The following is a 23,748-nucleotide window of genomic DNA, read 5'->3' on the forward strand; positions in this document are numbered from 1 at the left end:
AGAGAGAGAGAGAGAGAGAGAGAGAGAGAGAGAGAGAGAGAGAGAAGCAAGCAAACAAACACAGTACTAATAAAATGGTCAATGTAGCCTAAGTAACCAAAGACATTCTGGGGCTGGATAAAAAACTTCAGCCGGAAAGAGTGTGAGTACTGTTATCTCAAAGTAGATAGTTTTTGCTCATGTTTCACCTATTCTTCACTGGTATGGGGAAGGTGGGAAAGACAGAGAATTTCTCTCTCCCAAATTTTGACCAAAACTAACACACACACACACACACACACACACACACACACACTTTTTCTCTTAATATTAACAAGTGATCAGCACCCCTGCCAGATCTTAAAGCTGGAAAATTTCTGTGATGAGATCAAAAAATTTAAAAAGGAAAATCAAACATAGAACAATAAAAACTGTTCAGTGTCTGAATCTTATTTATTTATTTATTTATTTATTTATTTATTTAGCTGGCTAGCTAGCAAGCTGCTTGATTAGTTTAAAAGCATATTAACAAATATGTAGTACTAATTGAGAAATTATAGTGTAGCTCACTACCACAGAAACGCTGGATATTTTTATGATGGGAGGACAATTTTAGAAATCTATTGCATCACAACGGGGATGGATTTCATTCTATTAACAGATTTTATTTTTTCTTTTTACCACAGAGAGGAATTTTAACAAAATCATCTCCTGCTCTATCACCAAATTTGTGTCAATATTTTCAATTTTCAGATGATTTCAAAATATTTTTCAGGGTTTTAATTCAAAACATAACTGATTTGTTATCTCTATACATTCATAACAATTTTTATTCTAGCTGTTAGTCAACTTCTTTGTATATTTACTAGGGAATATTTACAGTATTAAATGTTTCTCTTTTTTATGTTTATCAAAATTTGGTTGAGGGACAACTATCTCCCTTAAATATCTAGCCATGTTTTGCAGATGTGAAAGGTCCAGGTCTTTTTGTATAACCTGTACTTAATGTTATAAATCCTAATGATAAGCAATGCAAGCTGTGACTGTAACTGTAGCAGTGAATAGGAGGTGGAAGTAAGACCATAACTGTGAAACCCATAAGGAGAGCACCTTAACTAGACAAACATTACTAAGTCTAGTCTCCCAGATACAGCAATTGTCAAAGATTTGGTAATTCTTCTCTTTATTTTTATTCATTCTTTGAAAAGTTCATACATCTATACAATGTATCTTTATTCAAATTGACCTCTTCCCCTTTCATATCTTCTTTTATGTAGGTTTTATTCATTTATCTTAACCCACTGATTCAGTTAATGCTGTCTATATGTGCATAGATAAGGTAATCACCCACTTAGGCATGGGGTACCTACTGGTAACCACACTCCTAAAAAAGTGATTCTCCCTGTTTTAATCAGAGTTTTATTGCTGGATGAGACCCACAATCACTGCAACTCTTATGATGGAATACATTTAATTGAGGATGGCTTACCATCCAGAGGTTTAGTCAATTATCATCATGATGGGAAGCATGGCAGCATGCAGGCAGATATACTGATGGAGAAGTAGCTGAGAGGCTACATCTGAATCAAGAAGAGCAAGTGAGCCACTGGGTGTGACTTGAGCTTCCAAAACTTCAAAGACCACCCACAGTGACACACACCAATACACACACCAATAATGCCACACCTACTTTGAGAAGTCTACAAATCCTAATGGTACCCCCTCCCTCCCTATGGTGGTGTTATTCAAAAGCCCACAGTCCCCAGTACCCATAAGCTCCCAAATGAGTAATTCATCCTTAATAATATAAAAAAGCAGCTGGAAGTTTTTAGTTCATTTTGTGACATCACCATTTGTCCTTTCTTCCTTTTTGATTTGGGGGTATAGGGGCAGTGAGGTGCTTTGTTTTATTTTACCACATCAAACCTTGTTCATAATGTTAACTTGGGGCTGAACACTAGCTTTGAGGGAGTAATAATATCTTCCACCATTACAAATTTGCTGTAAGACTCTTGACCTTGAGATGTGTGTATGGGTAGACCCCTGTCATGCTAGGTGAATGAAATGCCTTAAGTTGTTTATGTATCTTCTTCTGTTTTATAAGATTCGAGGGCACATAGTACAGCAAATTCCACTACGGCCACTTGTTTCTTCATCCTCAGCTCAGAGGACAGCTGCCTTCCCTTGTTAATTACTCTCTTGGAAATTGTCATGATGTCACATTTGCGACTGCATCTCTAAATGTCTGGGTCATAATGAAGAGTGGTTGATATAGATAAATTACCAAGATAACCTTTTGCTGAGGTTATTACCATGATTTATAGGAGTCATTATATAAGTTAGAGATGATTATATTTTATTGGTAAAATGGGATTTCCCCAAGCAGTCTCTAACTGAGATGGAATGAACTCTCCTTAAAGATACTGGTTAATCTTGCATCTGGGCTTCTGGAGGTTTTAGTATTTAATCTTAAAGGCAAAGAGTCATAGGCTGAGGTCATGAATTGATTCTGTAAAAGAATCCCTTTCAGATGTGAGTGGACATTTCAATATCACCTGAAAACTTCTTCAACCAGAAAGCTCGATAATCCCAACTAAGCAGGTAAACCTGAAATTTTGCATTTCTAGAAAATTCACTGATGATGCTCACAGAGTTGATCTGGGGCTAAACTCTTAAGATTCTTTAAATAAAGTTTGGTTTACAGTGTGGTCTCTAAAGCAACACATCCTCTTGGTGTTTCACTGTTCCTTTGGGGCATTCAAATACAGTTTGTTCCATACTTAAAGAAACTTTTTCATCTGCTGAATAAAATCAAAAACAATATAAATGACAACAGTCATAATGCCTGCTCCATGTAGAGAATTTTATATTTAATGTCCAGTGCTCTGACCTTCTGTGGGAAACCTTAATCTCTCTTACTTTTCCACACTTAGAGAAACAATGTAATCATACACCACCATCAGCCAGAGCATACCTACAAGAAGTTCCCATTAAGAATCTTACTCCTCATCATGGCTTAGACACTATGTTTTCCACCTTAATGGAAACTAAGGCCCTTTATTTTCCAACCTAATTTCTGTAACCCCACAAAACAGATCTAGCAATACCATGACAGCACCATGGTCACACACAGCAAGCATTAATCCTCTAACACAAAGAGTCATTGAGTTCTTATATATTCCCACTCCATCAAGATCAAGTGCTTTCTTGACCCATTAAGTAAGATATACTAGAAAGTTCTAAATTAGTTAGAGGCCAAGAATAGTTCTTTTTGTGTTTGAAGCTGTTCTTCCCACCAGTCTTTTGACACGAAAACCTTGTAAACTCTCACTATGTAGATCATCACACAGATAAGCCCAGCGACCATCCTTGATAAGAAATGTAGATCTTTGCCTGTTTTTGACATGCATTTGGAATGAATTACTAAAAGGAGTAAAACTGTCACACGTTTTCAAAGCTGTTCTTTGAACTTTTAAAACTCCATATATTCAACCCCTAGTGCTTGCTTTTAATCACTCTCCTTTCCTATGAAAGGCACCAGCTCCTCTTAATTATCTTTGTTAAAAGGGGAGAGAGAGAGAGAGAGAGAGAGAGAGAGAGAGAGAGAGAGAGAGAGACATATCCTGGGCTGTGTAACAGCTCAGTGAGGAAGGGAACTTGCTCCAAGATGGAGGAGCAGAGTTCAGTAGTCCAATTCCTGGAACCCACATGACAAAATGAGAGAAATAAATCCAGTATGTTGTACTAAGTTGTACTCTGCACTTAACAGGTTCAGATAGATAGATAGATAGATAGATAGATAGATAGATAGATAGATAGATAGATAGATAGATAGATGCATAAGGGGGTAGATGGGTGGATAGGTGGATGGATGGATGGATGGATGGATGGATGGATGGATGGATGGATAGATGGATGAATAGATAGGTAAGTATATAAATAGATAAATAGATGGATAGATAGATAGATAGATAGATAGATAGATAGATAGATGATAGATGGATTGATGGATGAGTGTGTCGATGGATGTATGGATGGATAGGTAAGTAGATTCATAGATAGCTAAATAAATAGATAAATAAATAAAATATTTTTTAAAAACCTTACAAGGAATGTCACACTACTCTTCAAGAATAAATTTGAAAGACTTAGTGTTTTATACAAAGATTTTGTAGATAGAGCATCCTTCTGAGGAATTTCTCCTCCTGATGGAATAAAGACTACATAGAAAGGACAGTGTGATGAGAGGATTAAAAACGACAAGGAAATAAGAATTTTGATATATAAAAAAAGACCTCATTTCTATCTTGAGTGAGCTAAAATGATTATAAAGGAAAAAGTTATTAAAACCAAGTATATAATTTTGCCTTATAAGACTAATAAAATATTGATTAGAGTATTTGCCACATCCTTAAGCAAGTTAGTCAGAAAACTTCTCAGTGTCAGCTGTTTTGGCATCTCTCAGAAGTATAAATTAGTGTTCTATTATGGCATAAAAGTTATTTTTAAAAAGTATTTTATTTGCCAATTAATTTATTTTTGAAGAAAAAAAATGGCACAGTTTCCCAGCTTTTTACATTTTACTCATTGTTAGTAAAACATTTTCTCTCAATTAATCATACTGCAACATTATCAAAATTTTCACATACAGAATGAGAAATTTCTACACATCTCAATAACTATTTTGGACACTTACAGTTAAGCACATTAAGATGCTTATTAGTGGAGAGTTGTGGAATGAGCCTCAATTAGTGAATTAGACTGTATTCATTACACTTCACCAAATGCTCATTAACAGATTGTTTGATTTTTTTTTCATTCTAAGCTAGGAAGGAAAAAAAATAAGCAGTGCTGGGGAGCTAGCTTGTCTTAGTAGCAATATGGAAATGAAGCCACATGCAAGTCTTTTTGCTTACAGCTGCCTGGATTAGAAAGAGTTTGGAGGCTTGCTTAGTATGATATTGTTTGAAACTTGACACTCAAAGAATAGGCTAATTCTTCATGTTACTAGAAGGGACATTTTTATTGTTTTGGGAAAGCAGCAATTTTTCTTTTATTAAAGAAACTCTGAGATAAAGGAAATCATTCCTTTTTGTGGAAAACGGAAATCATTTGCTTACTGAACTTGAATTCAAAGACACAGAGGAATCTTCAGCAAACCTACCACACAAGATGCTTCTGTTTTGTGCTGGATGATTCCCTTTTATCTTAGGGATTTAGGAGTTCTTAATGGTCTCTGATCAATCCACCTTGCTTCTTTCTTTCTTTGTTGATGACCCTAGATGATGAAAGAAAAAAAAGCAAGGTGAAAGTTGCCATGTTAAATGGATTGTTTGTACTTAGAATTTGCACCAGGTCAACCACTAGAATTTCCTACTAAGTGTGATCTTTGTCTATGCTACATGAAGAAAACCATCAATTATCACATTACTGTCTAGTGAGAACTGTTATATATGTCTCTTGTCTTATTATTATTAGGAAAAGACCATATTTAGGTATTTTATGGGCTATTTTAGATATTTATGGGGCTGCTTCATCCGGCCTTAATATGAGGGAAGGTACCTAGTTTTCTTGCAACATGATATATCATATTTGATTATCTGTCACAGGAGTTTTGGTATTTATTCTTTCTTGCTGTTTTGTTATTTTTATTATTGAAGATAGTTACATAATTTGAGGGATATTTCAAAAAATACTCATATTTTATGTTGGGAACAAAATATTTTCCCTTATTTTTCTGAGCAATGAAGCAATTATTTTCTTAACAAGTATAATATTTCATCTAAATTAACCAATTGTAAACAACAACAAAAGAACAAAAGTGTCACATGGACAGCACCTTTGAAACGAAGTATGAACTTAAAATAGTGGTTAAGTGTGCTGAACCAATGTGATAGGATATAGATATGTTTTTCATTTTTTAGTAAAAGTATTCTATCATGTATTATACCCACTGTGGATTTTTCTCCATCCTGTCCTCCCAGTACCTCTTGCCTTCCTCCTTCACCATCTACTCCTCCTCTATTTCTCTTCAGAAAAGGGCAAGCCTCCCAGGGATATAATCAAATATGACATATCAGATTGCAATAAGACTAGGCACTTTCCCATTATTAAGGTTGCATGAGGCAACCGCATAGAAAAATAAGGATCACATTCCTTCATTGCTTACACAGCCACGTTGGAAATCAATATGCCATTTTCTTAGAAATTTGGAAATAGTATACCTCAAGAACCAGCTGTATATGCCCAAAGGATGCTTTATTCTACACAAAGACACTTAGTTGCTCAACTATGTTCATAACAGTTCCATTCATAATAGCCAAAAACTGGAAATAACCTAGTTCCCCCTCAACTGAAGAATGGATAGAGTATTGTACATTTAGAAAATGAAGTATGACTCAGATGTTAAAAAAAAAAAAACATCATGAAATTGCAGGCAAATGGGTGGAACCAGAGAAAAATCATTCTGAGTGAGGTATCCAGACCCAGAAAGACAAACATGGTATGTACTCACTTATAAGTTTGATATTACCTGTAAATTAAATGACAATTGTAATTCAATCCACAGACCCAGGGAGAATAAGAAAAAAGGAATGCTCAAGGGAAGTTGCCTGAATCTCCTTGGGAAGGGGAAATGTAATAGACATGGTAGGGGGTAGTGGGGCTTGGAACTGGAGGAATCAGGTGAGGGAGGGTGCAGGGTGAAAGTACAGGAAGAGACAACTGTAACTAGAGAGCAATTCCAGGGAAAGATAGAAGCCAAGTGCAACAGAAACTTTTATGAATTTATTAGGGTAACCCTAGTGAGTAATCCTAGTAGTGGGGGGGGAGGGTCATGGAGCCTGAACCAGCCATCTCTTATAACCAGACATAAATTCTAGTGGAAGGATTGGGACACCACCCAACCACAAAAACTTTGACCTCTAATTTATCCTGACAACATGAAGTCTTGGCATAAAGGTGGCACCAAAATTCTGGGAGTGGCTATTAAGAATGACTCTTCTTTATTCTCAAGAGAATATATTAAGTCTACCCTAAATATTCCTCTACTCATGGTAACCTGGCCAATGAGAATATCTTTCAAATGTCACTTATAAATAGTATAAAATAAATGTATACTACAAAAACCCTATCCTGAATGAAGAATCATTAGTACTAGAGACATATGTTGCATATTTCCAACTGCCCAATAGTGGGATATATTGGGATATATAAATATTATATGTACAATTTTATGTAAAATATCATTTCATTTTTAAATATTCTACTGACTAATCCTATTTTGTTAATCATGTAAATAGAACTAATGAGATTTAAGCAACTTCCCAATCAACTCCACAGCTCATACAGAGTGGTCTGACCAATATCATCTTTATTTTCTACCAAAAATAAAATAATCTAAGCCCATTTCAACCCACCCAAATTTGCATGTTTATTGCCAAACTACTAGCAAGAGTCAAATCACAGAATCAGCCAATATGCTGGTCACTGTCCAAATGTGAAAAGAAATATAGACACAATTGAGAATTAGCCAGACAAAGACATCAAGATCAAAGACATTATTTGAGGACAGCATGGAACTGGGAGATACTCTTTTCAAACAAGTGAAAAGAATGAGCCTCAGAATATCATATGTCACATCTTTCATTTAATATGTTTGATTGTCAGATTAGGAGGGTATCATAAGGGAAGAGAAAGGAGCAAGAGAGGAGGAGGATGGTAAAGGGAGTGGAAGAGAATGCAATCCAAGTGTATTAGATACATCTCTGTAGCCTCAGGTTACAAAAAATGTCATAATGAAGCCTATAACTTTGAACATTTAATACATGCTAACATGATTTGAAGAAAATCATTTCAAGTGACAATTCCAATTCAATCATCACTTCTTTTCTTCTCATGCCCCACTTATACAGACTCTATGGTAGTAGCACGTTTTGATTAACTGTACTTATCTGTCTGTAGAACATACATCATTATCCAAAGTAACTTCGTAGCAATCCATATCCAAAGGATCCTTAAAATTAAAAGAAAACATTCACGTAAATGCTGAATGGGGGATGGTGCTTTTCACTGTTTAATTCCTTACATTAAATGTTAAGTGTCCGCTTTTAATAAACGGATGGATTGTTACATATTTACCAAATGGCTTCCTTCCTCTCTCTTAACTTGGTCCCTGTTACGACAAAGATATTCCATTACTAATTCAAGATAATAATGTTGTCATGAATAGAATTGATTTCTAGAGGTTTGCAATCTTTTATTTTTTTTAATGACTTAAGAACTCTCTTGTCTTCTCATCACTCCACCTGTATATCAACTAGGTATTTGATGAGAAGATTTCATTAAGAAAAGTCACAGGGGTCTGGAAATTCCATCTCTAACTATCACTAATTAAATTGTCTTAATCCTACTGATGCTGTCAGTTGTGCATGGAGGTATTTCTTAGGAATCCATAAGCCTGCTATTTAAATATCATGCTTCTTTATTATTATTTACCTATATCTAATTTATTAGCTGGATGCTTTGCTATAGCCTTAGGGTATAGGTAATTTTTAATTATAATTAAGAAACCCATTTTGAGTATTATCACTCTCAAATAAATACAGAGGTAAATAATATAAACAAAATACACACGTGCAAACATGGGCGTTCTTACATGATCTATTCACCACCTAGTTAATAAACTCAGAGGAACTAAGAAAGGCACGTGACAGGAGATCTTTAATTAAAAGATTGAGTCTAGATCTACACAGTTTTCTCTTGATTGTCTTGGAATTTTCACAGTGACAAAACCATAATCCTATTGGCTGTGACATTTATTTAATTATACAGAAATCACCTCTGGTATAAGCAAACGCCCTGTTCAAACACTGGAAAGAGATGAGTCGAGGAGAACAAACACTTATTTTATGTATGTATGTATTAAGCAAAATTAAATTAATAATATTTAGGAATCACTGCACAGGTCATAGATATTGTTTTATAAAGGTTATCTTTTCTACAAGTTCAATATTGGGTTTCATTGAAAATTACAGTAATAATCACATTTACAATGCTGACACCATTTTCATTAAGGACTCCATTGTTTTATGCTACGAGCTCACATGAGTGTGAATATCTACTGTCTCACCAGGTAGTCATAGAAAAATTGCATATTTGCAATGTATTTCTTTAAGCCAGAGAATCAAGAAGAAAAAAAAATGTAGTTCTACCAGCTAAATTTCCTGTACAAATTAACAGGGAAATCTGACGATTTAAAGTTATCTTTGCTAGCTATCAAATAATCCATATAATGTTTCTTTGAAGCATTAGTACCAGGTATCTTTTGCCGGCTCTTGGGACTGTTTTCCTCCTGTTGGGTTGCCTGGTACAGCATCTGTATCAAATGGCTTCCGCCTTGTCTTATTGTTTCTTGTTTTGTCCTGTTTGGTTGTCATCTCTTGGATGCCCGCTTTGTTCTGAAGAGGAAACAGAGTGAGTTGATCTGGGGAAGAGGAAAGGTGGAGGTGGGGCCAAGAGGAAAGAAATGAAAGGATGGGGAATTTTAGTTGGTATGTATTATAAGAGTGAAGAACCTATTTATAGTTTAACAAAATGACAAAAAGTTCACTCAATTAACGTTAAAAGGTTATGATATGTGAGATGAATATTAATTATGAGAGTTGACATGCAGCTTAACATAATTTTAATCCATGTTTGATGATTCATGAAGTTGGAGAGAAAGCATATATGTGTAGAATGTCACCCATGTTGACTCCAGTGGAGGACATTGGTTTTTCTTGTTGTTTTCCCATGCAATGGGATGGTTTACTCATCTTGGAGCTAAATTGGTAGACATTCCATTCTCCAGCCCTTCTGCATCAAGGTTACAAAAGCATATAACCAGAACCAGTTTTGTATGTGAGTGCTGAGATCTAAACTCAGATCCTGGTGCTTGTAAAGCAATCACTCTTGACCACTGAGTCATCTTTCTAGGCCCCCGAGTTTGTATTTTTATAATTATATTTGTATTCATTCTGGTCCACTTTGATGCTCTACCCTTACCTCATTTTTGAAAATTGCCAATTCAATGGGCTGTATTTAAAACTTGTAGTTTTATGTTCTATTTATAGTCTTCTGTATAGCTTCCTGTAGATGGAGAACAGTGAAAACAAAGTGTCAATAGACTCAGAGGAATAAAAGGAGCATCTGTTTCATGTGCTTTCCATCATAGAGCTATTTGAGGTGTGAGGTTCTTTTTTGAAACGACCAACACTTTAAAAATTCACCTGACAACAAACTGTGCCAACTTCCAGATCATGTGGCAGGAAAACACTATTACATAGCTCATCACACCCAGAATGAAATGTCGGCACTGAAACATTATGATTTATGTGTATATTCAACATTTGTTTGGGGAGCCAAACTGACTCCTCTCTTAATTCGTTGTGACTAAAATGGTCTCTGCTTAATTCTCCATACTCATCAACTCTTCATTCTGTCTAACAATGTCATTTTATACAAAGCATTATTCACACCTTGTATTTCTGTAAAAATCCTCCTAGGTGCCCTTAATTATGCACTGACATGGCTGTGTTGTGTTTGTGGGCTTACACACAGTGCTCTACACAACATGGCTCATAGAATCTAATGAGAATAAGTTCATTAAATTAATCCCGATAATGAACAAACTTGCTGCCTGCTTCTCAAATGTCTAATTTGTGACACCAAGTTGGCAAACGTTTTCAACTGTGGAAGCAGAGTTGAAGCCAAAAAAGCCTTCCTGACTAGTGAAAACTCATCTTTAATAACATTTTTTCATCAAACATAGAATGTGTTGATATATCTTAAGAAAAAAAGGACTAATTAGCAATGAAAACATGTATAAAATAAAACAAAATGTTGAACAAATGAGACGGTGTCTGATGAATTTTCCTTTGTGGGAAGGTTGTTGTTGTTTTTTTAAATAAAGTAACATTTATTTGTTTTATTTTATTTTTAATGGTTATTTTATTTATTTACATTTCAAATGTTGTCCCTCTTCCTGATCTCAGGGAAATTCTTAAAAGAAAAATAATCTTTTCAATATCCAATGTAGTCTTTATCTCATGCTTTATGAAGGATGCCTTAACCCTGTCTCTGCTAGATCAGCATCTACTCTGTACTGCTGTGAAAATATTTTCCAAAATGTTCTATGTATTTATCCAAGGCAGTTATGATAGTAACAACACACATGCCCATAGGCCTTTAGTAATCCATGCAATCAATACTTGAAGGTGAAATGTATAGCTTCCGTGACTCTAAAATTTTGTGTCTATCCTTGTGATACAGACCAGGTACTGAAGAAACACAGTAGATATTCAGCCAGACAGATAGGGTTTGGGGGAGAGGAGTAATTTGTAATGTTTATTACGATGAATGTATACTACTAATTTATTATTCATTTATTTTGAACAGAGTCTCAGGTCTGTGAAGCTACATTCCAACTACATTGCCAGTCATATATTTATTTTTTCAACAAGTATTTTTTTCTTAAATTTCTTCCACTCTGATCGCAACACATACACACACAAACACACACACACACACACATACACAGACACATGCACACACACACACACACATACACATATACACACACACACAAACACACACTCACAGAGATACCTTATATGCTTTATCTTCCTCTAACCCACTACTCTTCTAGTTCATAATAGTAATTGGGTTTAATGAAAATTTTCTCCAGAGCCTCTTTCTTTCCGTTTTGTTTTATTGCCGTAGTGGTTTTTTTTCTTAATCCAGTAGGAATGTATGTCAGACATGCTTACAGTGAAGAGAAATACTTGATGGGTTTTGACTCTAAGACGAGATCTATGAAACAAATAAATGAAAATATCAAGTAATCAAGCAGAATGGAGATGCTTCCAGTAATGTTATATTTATTATTACCCTTTGTAAAGATAAAGCTATTGCTTCTGTTTATTAATTTGTATTTTGAAATGTAGCGTTACATGAGTGCTTTAGACTTGAAATTTCCCCTGAGGTCTTTATCTGATATTTGCTAGCTGAACTCCTACAAAAATTAATATAGGATGTTATATAATAATAGAGATTTTGCTATTGAAGAGATTCAAGTTTGAATTGTAGATACTATTTGCATATTGTGTGACCTGCATTGTATTCTCAGTATTTTTGATTTTTCATCAAAATTAGAAATATGAAGAGTATTCAGGATTAATTTGATAGTTATCATAACAATACTTACATGAAAGTGACATATTTCAGCAATTGTTATTAAGATAGTGCCTGTTTAGTAGTAGTAAACCCAGAAGAGAAGTATTTAATAGGAGCAAAAATATCCCCAACTATAAGTGACTTCTTTTTTGGTAAACAAGATATATAGCTTATTTTTGGTTCAAATATTAAATCACAGCTAATCCTCCAATTTAAAAAAAATAAAAAAATAATATGACCAACAATCAATCAAATATTTTACCTTGAATATTCTACTCTCAAAAAATTCTTTAAAATGGTATAATTTTTCTAAGTGGAAATCCTAGTTCTAAGGACATTTGACAAAGCAGGTTTTATGGCATCAGACCATTGTATGGAAAAATATGTTCTTTTACAAAGGGTAAAGGAGGTATAGCCGAATCCTGGGCAGTGAAGAGGAGAAAGATAAGATCTTGAAAAGTTTTATCTAGAATTCTGAGCAGGAAAAACAGAAAATCGTCAATATGAAATGATTACATTTAAAGTAAATACTTCTGTTGTTATAGTGAACCTGGAAATTGGACTTGAATCAGACCAGTCCCCCCCCTTTTTTAAAGTAATAACCATTTATAATACTGTCAAATATCTACTATTTACTAAGTAATTTGCTGCTTTTGTTTTAAAGCTGTTAACAGACCTGAACTGCAGAAATATTTGAAACTTTTCTGGCTTTCTTTTCATAGACACTCAGTGATATATGGAGTGACTAGAGAAAAGAGCAACTAAGCTTATATATCTATAAGTTTGGCAAAGAGAGACAACATTGATTAAATTCTTGGAGTTGAACAGAATATTAACAGGGATCCTCTGGCTCATTTAGAATGTATGGTATTGGTTCATAAAGGAGAGGGTAGCTATAGGCAAAATTTCATGGACAAGAAGACAAAATGCAGATCGTGGTTTAAAAAAAATTAACTCGTGAATGGGATGTTAACCTCCAACTGGGGAAGTAATTGTATTATAATGGTGATGGGAAAAACTATCAACCAAAGAAATGAACCTGAACTGAAATGCATCTGAATGCCAGGGACTTTGGTTACCTTTGTGGATTTTGTGTGTTTCATTTTTTATGCCAGTGCCCTGTGCTTCAGGACCTTGGCTGAGCCATCTATGAGAATTCGTCAAGAGTTAACCTTCACTGAATTAAACTTAATGTACAAAGAACTTAGAGATCCTCAAAGGATGACTCTGCTGCATATGAATGCTGGTTTTCAATGGTAATTTCAAACCTAAGGACCACAGTTGTTAATTCATAGATCAAAGAGCACAAATTTTATCTACCCAATGGTATATTGCCCTGCATAAGAGTATGTCACCTGGAATTTGCAAAGTATAATTTCATTTCTATTCTTCTGATGGTATTGGCTAATGAAACTGAGATATGCAAAAGCTCTTGATACTAAGAAATTTTTAAAAAAATGAGGTCTCAAAACTATAAATGAAATCATGATATTATGCAGGTGGCTTGATATTAGCCGTGTAGGAAGTCATTAAAGATGAATCTTATTTTTATAAACAGCAACAGCCTATAATAGCACACGAATAGATACTTCAAGCTTCTGACACCTGAAAAAACCAACAGGACCTGAGCATTTAGTGATGTCTTGAATGAGACATGACATTTTAAATATCGAAACTATAGATTACTGACTACCAAGAGGATTTCCACCAAGGAACAATGATATAGCAGTGTCTTTTCACTTAAGATTTAATATACTTGGTAGCCTACAATTACTGGTACAGAAATCATTCTCCATTGCTTATTTAAACAGTTTCTATTTATGTGTATGTCTTTCTTTCTTTGTGTGTATGTGTGTGTGCATATGTATATTTGGTAAGCTTGAACAGTACTAGAATTCATAAAGCTATTTGGAAGATAGTGTTTACTATTTCTCTTCATACTCCTTCTGCTATTCTACCTTCTCATTCCTCATCCATTTACGTGTTCCTGTTCCTATCTCATTATCTTTCACTATACTACCTGCACTTTTTTCTTACTAAACCTCCCACAACACAACTCCTTACTAGTTTCCTGACATGTATGAGAATTCCAATGTAAGTTCACATGTCTATATAGAAAGCTATATAAGAGAAGACATGTAGCATCTGTCCTTCTGATTCTGATTATCCCAGGCAGAATGATTATTTCCATCTCAGTTGATTTCTCTGCAGACTTCCTTACCCTTTAAAGATAAATAAAACTCCACTGTGTTTGTATCCCACATTCCATTATCTATTCATTAGTGGATGTATATCCAGGATGTTTTCATTTCCTGGCTAAGTGTAAGAACATCAGTGTTGAACATCGATGGGAAAATATTCCTGTAGTAGGATTCGGGGCCTCTGAGTATGAACCTAGAAGTAGCAAACCTGTTCATATGGTAAATCTAGGTTCATTTCACGTGAAACCTTTACAGTGATTCCACAGTTTTTACTTTCCAGTTATACTCTCACCAACTTTTCACTTGGTCAACTTTTCACTTATATACACAGCATTTGTTGTGTTATCCATTTGCACTAAGGTAAAATGAAAACACAAAGTAGTTTTAAGCTGTATTTCCTAATGGCTAAAAAGATTGAATATTTTTTAAAGTTCTAAGAAACTTGCTTTTTTTTTAGAACTCTCTTCTTAGTTAACTGAGTTACTTCTTAGTTATTTGCTTGATTTATTTTGACAAAAACGTAATTGTTTGTTTGCTTAGGTTTTAGGATTTCTTAGTTATTTTTTGTGTTCTAGACATGGATAGTCCCCTGCATAGCTCATGTCTTAGGATTTTACTGCTATGAACAGGCACCATTACAAGGCAACTCTTACAAAGACCCTTTAATTGGGGCTGGCTTACAGGTTCTGAGGTTCATTCCATTTTCATTATGGCAGGAAACATGGGAGTGTCCAGGCAGGTATGATGCTGGAGGAACTGAGCGATCTACATCTTATTCAGAATCACACTGGCCAGACTTAAGCATATAATGAGGCCTCAAAGTTCCTCCTCCACAGTGACATATGTCCTCTAATAAAGCTACACCTAATTCAATAAGGCCACACCTCCTAATAGTGCCTCTTCCTATGGACCAAAGCATAGTCAAACTAACACAGCTGGTAAATACTTTTTTCCCTTTCTGATTGATATTGCCTATTATTAGAAAGAGACATCTAAGTTATCTGAGGTCTTATGTGCCAAGTTTTGGTGTATATTTATACACTACTTATGTTCTATTCAGAAAGATTGTTACTGTGGCTACAAGTTAAAACATATTTCCTACTTTCTCCTCTAACAGATTCCAGGTTTGAAGTCGTGTGCTGAGAGTCCCTGATCCATTTGAATTTGAGTTTTCTGAATGTTTAGTTATAAAAATCTAGTTTCATTTTTCCACTATGAAATCTTTGTGGAAATATTTCCAATCTGACCATAACCATTTGTTGAACATGGTATTTTACCTACAAAGTATACTTTGTGCCTCATTATTAAAAATTATTTAGCTGTAGAAGCATGGGCTTGTTTCTGGATTCTCGGTTCATTTTCAACAACGAATGTATCTGTAGGGAGCCAGAGAGCCTTATGTCAAGGAGAAGATGGTTCCATCCCTGAAAATCTTGTCCATTGATCAGGAGTAGGATGGCTTCCTCCCTAACCTGGCTTGGCATGTACTGACCCACATAGCCTTATGAACAGTACCTCTGCCACCCTTAAAGTAGTCATGTAACCTGGTGGCCAGATGTCAGGTTCTTTCCTTATAATAGCATGTAGTGCCAGCACCTGGAATTCCTCTTCATCCAAATAAAGCATTCTCAGCACCTTTGTGCTGGTCAAAAAGGTACACTGACCCTGAAACCCCTACCCACTTCCCAAGGTTTATATAGCTCTTGTTACCATCAAGAAAGGAGAGCTATTTCCCTGAAAACTCTCTGGAGAAAGTTTTTTCTCCAGCATTCATGCTAACGAAGATCCTGTCTAACCCAGGTGTTAGCTAGGCTTCATTCCTTTCAGTTCAGCCTGGTGTGCAACAGTGCCTGGATATCCTTAGGGAAAAGGCATATCCTGGGCAGGATGTCTGTTTTTCCATATGTACCACACTCTTTGTAATATAACTTGAAATGTGGGATGGTGATACATCCACCAATACCATTGTTGAGTTACCTTTTCATGTTCTTGGTCACTGGGATCATGCTGACATCTTCTTATATTACAGAATATAATTGTACTCCACCATTCTTATTTCTCTTCCAGAATTTGAGACTATAAATGCAAACTTCTGGAATATGACATATTTCCTTCTTTTCATTGATAAATGCATGCTCTCATCATTAGACCTTGACAGTCACTGATATATTTCTTATTATAATGGTTTGACTTTAAATATATATATATATATATATATATATATATATATATATATATATATATAATATATAAGATTGCAAAGAATGAAACATGTTAAAACTAGGTTCTTTTATTCATTATAATTCTTCCTTGACAAAAAATATTTTTGTTTCTCTACTTCATTGAATTTTACTGCTCTGTAGCATTCTAGTATATGGATATACCATAATTTGCTTATTAACTCATCAAATAGCATATACATTTCTTCCTGATTCAACAATTATGAATAAAGCTACTGTTATGTACATGTTTCTATGTAGATAAAATCTCATTTTTTATGGTAAATTATCTGAGGCATTACCCCTGAAAAATTAAGCTTTAAATTTCTAGGAACTCCCATCTTTTCCAGAGCTAGTTCTCGTTAGCATCATATATCTAATCCTAAAAGGATACTTACACTATGAAGAAAGTTTATTGTTTGACCAGAGAAAAGGGCATAGTAGAGAATAATAGAGAATAGCTTGATTGCAACTTGCTTATAAAAACACAAAATAAGGGACTTTTAAGAGTCAGAGAAAGATTGAGGTGGACTTTGGTAACGAGTAGGTGATCATTAGACTATTATTCAAACTGTTTAGTTATTGTTATTTAATGAGGAAATGAGTATCAAGTCTATAGAAAATGTTTTGTGCGATCTCTTCCAGTACCATTGAATTACAACTTTAATCCTACAGAAGATAAAGGGAACAGTTTTCAGATATGTTAATGATTGGATGTTCTAAACATATACAAGAGAAAAGGAAAGTGAAAATGTTCTTGTTCTGAAATACATGTACAAAGGTGACTAATGGTTGTCAGGAACTACCAAACAACAAAGACATGTCAGAATGAAAACCTTTATGGATTAATAAAAAAAACTGCAATTTTATAAAAGTAAGACAATGGATTAGGTGATGAATTAGAAACAAATACTTGAGGCTACTCAGTAATATAACAAAGAGACAGCTTACATTGAACTACATTTTATACATTGAAATATTTAAGTCACATAATTTATTTAAATATTTAATATTTATTTAAATTATTTAAATATGTAGAATGTTTAAGTCACAGAATTATGAAGGTATGTATTTTTTTGTTCCTTGCTAATATCGGAAAGTCTCCTACCTGGTTGCTTATTATGAGAAATTAATAGACATTATTTTGCCCTCATATAATTAATCAAAAACCTACCCTAGTAAATATTTAAGAACACTTTGTGTTTTGATTTCCAGCAAGCTGTCTTTCACAATTTTTATAGAGTGAGGTTTAAGATCCCACATAGATTTCAAAATAGGAAATCAGAAATGATGAGAAATAGAAAGAGAGTGGAGAGTTAATTTTTCTGTGTATCCAGGTATCCTGGCAATACTAAATTCACTCTTTTGCATCCCTTCGAGTTCCTGTGACTGTGCTATAGACCTAATACAGGTTAGGAGTTTGTGGATGACATCAGTCACCTTAACTGCCTATAACTATCAAATAATGCCAAGCTATTTTAATTACTGTGGCCATATAACACATTTAAATACCACAAAGACGTCACTTGATTATTTTCATACAGAAATATTAAACTATCTTTGTTGAATTTTCTCTCTAAATCTGGTTGACAGGTCCCAAGTGATAACATAAAGTTAATATATTAATTTTTAAAGAACTATTCTTAAATATAGATCAATCAACTTATTATCAAGATGTTTTAATTTCATCCATTTTTAAGTCATTCACTGTTTTTTAGTCAGGTAATTTTCCCTTCTGATTTGTATGTTACTTGTCCATTTTTATCTCATTGCAATGACCAGACTGATGTTAAACATACTATTGGTGTTTCAAAAAACCTTTGTTTTTAGTGTTACTATAAGAGTCTACAACATTCCAACAATAAACAAGATATTCTATCTCAAAAAAAAAAACAACAAAAAAAAAACGATCTCCATAGTCACCACAAACTATTTGATGTAAGCTAGTCAAGTTGTATGTCTTGTTCTGGGGAAGTATTCAAAGGACTCTCCCAACATATTATCAAGCATGAGCCCCTTGTGAAGGCAAGCTGCATTGTTTTCTGGAGCATCAGTCAATGATTCTGGGACTGCTCTGAACTAAGCTCTTTAGCCTGTGCTTTCCTGTAGGCATTGAGTGCTATTCAGAGTCTCACTGACTTCCTTAACTAAATAACAGAAGAGCAGGAATTACAGTACATTTCTGACAAGCAAGACAGTCTGGGATTCCACTTCTCTCTCACTCTGAGAAGGCCGAATGAATGAATACAATGGAGACACTTTTGCATGGGACACTGTTTTACATTGCCTTGTTTTGTTTTCAATGAGCCGTGGCACAGGTATGTGATACTTAAATTTCACTACTACTTACTTTTGTTTTCATGCTATGTTGAAGTTTAATATTTCTGTTTTAAAATGCACCAGTCACATATCATCAGACTGAAAAATCTCCATAAGCTTAAAACATTGTACTAATACCCAAATCAAGAGATAAAACATTGGTAGCACTGCCTAAGACTTCTTCTGGATCTTACCAACATTTACTCATCCTCAGAGCAACCACTATTTGACTCACAGTAGTTACATGCGCATTCATGCCTCTTCTAATCAAAGTCAGAGAGTATATCATTTCTCCTTAGCATATTTCCAAAGAATTAGGTATATTTTTTATATTTATTTATATAACATTCAGTTGGGGAAGAGTGCACATATACACAAATGTAGATACATATACAAACATATGTAAAAATACACAAATTGAACTGTATGTGTGTTTATAAAGAACATATATACTTTGTATATGCATTCTAATTTATTCAGTCTACAGTTGATGGAAAGTTCAGAAATTTCCAGCTTACCTGCTGTGAAGTTTTATGGTGAACATCACAATACACATTTCAAATGAAAATGTACAGAGACCAAAATTTCTGTGTCACAGAGCAAGCATATGCTTAGTCTTAGCAAGCATTGTAAATGACTTCCTTTGAAATTGACTTATGTTCCATAAAGACTAGAGTTATTCTCCAAGCCTTCCTTCCTGTTTTGTATATAATGACTTTCTCTAACAGCCTTCCTCTTAATTGCATGCAATTTATTCCTGCTAAGCCAGGTTCACAGTCCTAGAATTTTAAAAGGTTTCATCCCCACTGCCTCCCATATCACTGGGTATTTTTCTTAGATTGCCTTGATTGTGTGTATACATAAGGAGTTTGCCTCCTCTTCCATTAATGTGGTGTGAACAGAAGATATTGTGTGATTGAACAAGAGCCATAAGATGATAAAAAGTTAGTATACTGAGTCATATACTCTTGTTTGCTTTTAAAAAAATATCTTCTTCTCATTTTCCAGGATATTTTGTACCTCTGATTTTGCTAGTTGATATTCATTAAGCCTCAGTTGGAGTACAGCCTGCTAGGTAAACTACAAAATTTCATTCTGGACTATATTCCTACAGAATCGAGAGAAAGAAACACATTCTAAATATCAGCTACTTGAGTCTTCCTAAAATTCAACATGGAATAAAGGTGTTTGAAAGCGTGCAATGAGGGCCAGCTTGTTGGAAACAAGCTCAGAAGGAGGAATACCTGGGTGTATGGGTAAAAACATTGCAGAGGCAATAAATAATTTTTAAACCATTGAGCAGTGAATTTATATAATTGCAACTCAAATTAATTTTAATTCAAATTTCTCAGTCCATATATTAATAAGAAAAAAGAACTAAAGAAAATATTTTGCCCTAGTAATTCAATATGTATAGAACATAAAACTTTATGAAGCACTTGATCTCAGATACAGGATATAAAATAGCTAAAGCCAATTTTAAGGAAAATGAGAGTGAATGAAACACTTCAGAATCCTTACATTATGTAAGACTCTAGCCATGGCACCTCAAAGATCAGGTGTTTATGTAATAAACACTTTCAGAATAGAGGGGTGGTCTAGATGAATAATAGAAAGTAAGGTTGTATTCCTCCATATTTTACGACTGGGGCAGAATATTTATGCCAGAGCTCTGATGTCATATACTTAGAATAAAACTGGAATATTTTCACCTATTTCGTCTCTGTTTGCACATGTAAACCAGAAAGGCCATAATCTTTGTAATCCATGTGGTGGCTGTGAACGATGTGTTGTTCACAGAGTGCTGAGTCATTGGTTGTATCAGAGTTCATATATGCATCCACTAAACAATTGACATTGGGCTGTCCCCACTTAGGATAAATATGAATAACTCTTTTCTCAAAATTCAAATAAAGTATTTTGTATGGACCTATATTTTATTTCTTCTGTGAAATATGGAAGGAGCCAAAACTCTAAAGACTACATTTGATTTAACTTAAATGGCATTTTGACATGTGGATGTTACTGAAAGAAAGCAAACTGGTGATATCTAGGCTATTAGAAAGGAATTGAGTACAGAAATGACAAAAATGAGAATAACCTTGGTGTGTGGAACCGTTAAGAATCTTGATTGGACTGTAGTAAGTGTTAAACTTGAATACCCACAACTTACTAACATACTTAGAATTGAATATGGAAGAGAATTAAATCTTACAATGTGTGTAAATCTCAGAACCTGTGAATAAATAGATTAATAACTTACCCAATATACACCACTAAAAAATGTCAAATACATGAGACATATTCTAAAGATGTACCTTACTAGTACATGTTCCTTCCACTGAGAATAAAATCCTTCTAGCAGATGTTTCCTTGCTGTGTTGAGAATTAGTATTATGGGAACTGTTAATAACAGTTACCACTAATTTTATTATAATATCTGAAGGGGAATTTTTATCCTGTATATCATGTTATAGAACTTGGCTCAGTGAGACACTATGTATCCAGGTTCATCTTGTAAACCAAACTTACAGAATTTGAAACTGGTTGATAACTACTTGTTTTGTTTAATCAAGGGGATAAATAAATTAATGCTTTAGATATTTAATATTGTTTTTAAAATCAAGAGCTTTGAGATTTAGACATATTAATCACATCTAATCCAGTACCCCCATCTGTTTCCCAACTATCATGTCCTTAAGGTACCAAAGATGCTTCTAGCTTCACAAAACTCTCTCCAAGAATACAGGTTGATATATGCACCCCCCTCCTTCCAGTCAATGAGTCAAGAAGCATGCACAGGCAGTAAAACAACAGCGATGAGGAGTCCTACTAATGCTAAAAAAGTTAATGGTCCTTTTCATCAAAGGCTGGATAATCAGGAAATTATTCCTCCCTGTAATTGATAACTATTATTATAATTCCATAGAGATTTACTGAGATTAATAGGATAAAATTCCTCTATTATGTTGAACAGCAATTTTCAAAAACCTAAATGATAAAATCAAAACACAAGATTAGAATGTAGCAATGTTTTCTATCACCAATTGTTTGGAAAATGAACATGCAGATTATTCTAGGCTCACATTGCTTACTTGGATATTTAAAACCACTTAAAAATTCAGTACTTACAAATTATCTATAAATACATTAAACTCTTGGAGAACCTGAAATATTAATTGCTGGCTGGGGATTTCATCGGGCAAACAAATTATGCAGACAGAATAATGTGTGTCCTTGTTTGCTGTATTTCCCCAGGAGGTAAAACAATAAATTCCAAACCTTAAAGTCACCAGATTTATTTATCTTCTGAAATAAGTACTTTTTCTCCCCTGATCCTCAATGAGCCCACATGAAGTGTGCAAAATAAAGTGTTTTGGAGTTTGTTGTTTTAAACAAGGGAAAACTTTCCTCATTAGAATTGGAATATTATGGTACAATGATCTATAATGGGTCTAGAATGAAAATTAATAATGTCTGTCATCTGCTGTGGAAAGCATAGTGAGTTTCTAACCCATTCTTTGTTAGTGCTTTCTAGAGAGACGTTCTGAGCGTACATTCTAAACAGAGTGCCTTCAAAACAGCCAGCGCTTCTTGGACAAATGAGGTACAAATTATCAACAGAGATGGAAAGAGAACTAGGTTTCCGAGTCCCTGGACCTCCAATTGTTAATAGACAAACTGGAAATAAAACACATTTTTTTCCAGCTATGTTCCACATTGCTGCTCCAAATAAAAATGTATTTCATTCTAATAATGACAATTTACACTAAACTTAGCTGATGATTTGCTGACTACTGAATTTTTTATGGTTTTAAATACAAAGTAAGCATTGTTAGTCTCTTTTGGAGTAAGGACTACTACTACACCAACGAACAAGCAAAGGTTTAAGGATTAGACAGAATAATTGTAAAGAATATAAAGAAAGGCATTAAAATTTCGCAATTAAAAGTAGCATCATCAGCCGGGTGGTGGTGGCGCACGTCTTTAATCCCAGCACTTGGGAGGCAGAGGCAGGTGGATTTCTGAGTTCCAGGCCAGCCTGGTCTGGAGGGCTATACAGAGAAACCCTGTCTCGAAAAAACAAAAGAAAAAAAAGCCAAAACAACAACAACAACAAAAAACCCAAATGTAGCATCATGAGATCATGAGTGGAGTTATTATATGAATAGGCCTGGTATTTTAATCCAAGCTGGTTTGGGCAATTTATTTACCATATACATCAGCTGCTAATTTGTGAAGGTTGTTTTTGTCTGTAGACTTGACCCAGTGTTGGTAGCAGTTGCCTTCAGCAGATTGGCCTCTGAATATGTTCGTGGAACATTTTTAATGTTACTGGATATATATTTATTAATGTGGGAGAGCAAAGCCCATATTGGGTTGGGCTACCCCTGGGCAGATGCACCTAGGCTATATAAAAAGCAGGTTGAAGAAGCCGTGTATGGCAAACCAGTAAGTAAACATCCATCATGGTTCTTGCCTGTTTCTGCCCTAGCTTCACACAAGGGTCAGGATATTTAGCCTAAGTCATTCCTTGCCAAGTAGTTTGAGGTCAGCGTTTTGTCACAGCAAACAACAGCTAACTAGAACAGAAACCTGGACTAGAGAGTAGGATAGTGCTGCGATAGAGGCATTTGCAATGTTGGACTAGAAAATCCATTCAGTGCTAAGAGCTTCATAAGCTATTGTGGTGACATGGAAAATAGGAATAGAGAGAGAGAGATTATAGTAAAAAATATTAACAAATAAAAATAAGTCCAGGCACAGGGTTTCTTCCCATCTTAGACCATTTCTGTTCCTAGATGAAGGAGAATATC

At 34.6% G+C, this 23,748-nt stretch overlaps 1 long non-coding RNA gene across 1 annotated transcript in view; it reads right to left on the minus strand.

Annotated features, from left to right (window-relative positions):
- Positions 1-23,748, minus strand: part of LOC114623760 — a 262,768-nt gene that overhangs the window by 48,485 nt on the left and 190,535 nt on the right. Inside the window, exons 2-3 of the long non-coding RNA XR_003711818.1 lie at positions 2,682-2,777; positions 1,469-1,553 (exon numbers count right to left, since the gene is read on the minus strand). This is a non-coding gene — a long non-coding RNA (uncharacterized LOC114623760). The remainder of the gene's footprint in view (positions 1-1,468; positions 1,554-2,681; positions 2,778-23,748) is intronic.

Source organism: Grammomys surdaster, unplaced genomic scaffold (assembly GCF_004785775.1).
Source record: "Grammomys surdaster isolate TR1022 unplaced genomic scaffold, NIH_TR_1.0 201, whole genome shotgun sequence".
In the NCBI taxonomy this organism is placed as follows: domain Eukaryota; kingdom Metazoa; phylum Chordata; class Mammalia; order Rodentia; family Muridae; genus Grammomys; species Grammomys surdaster.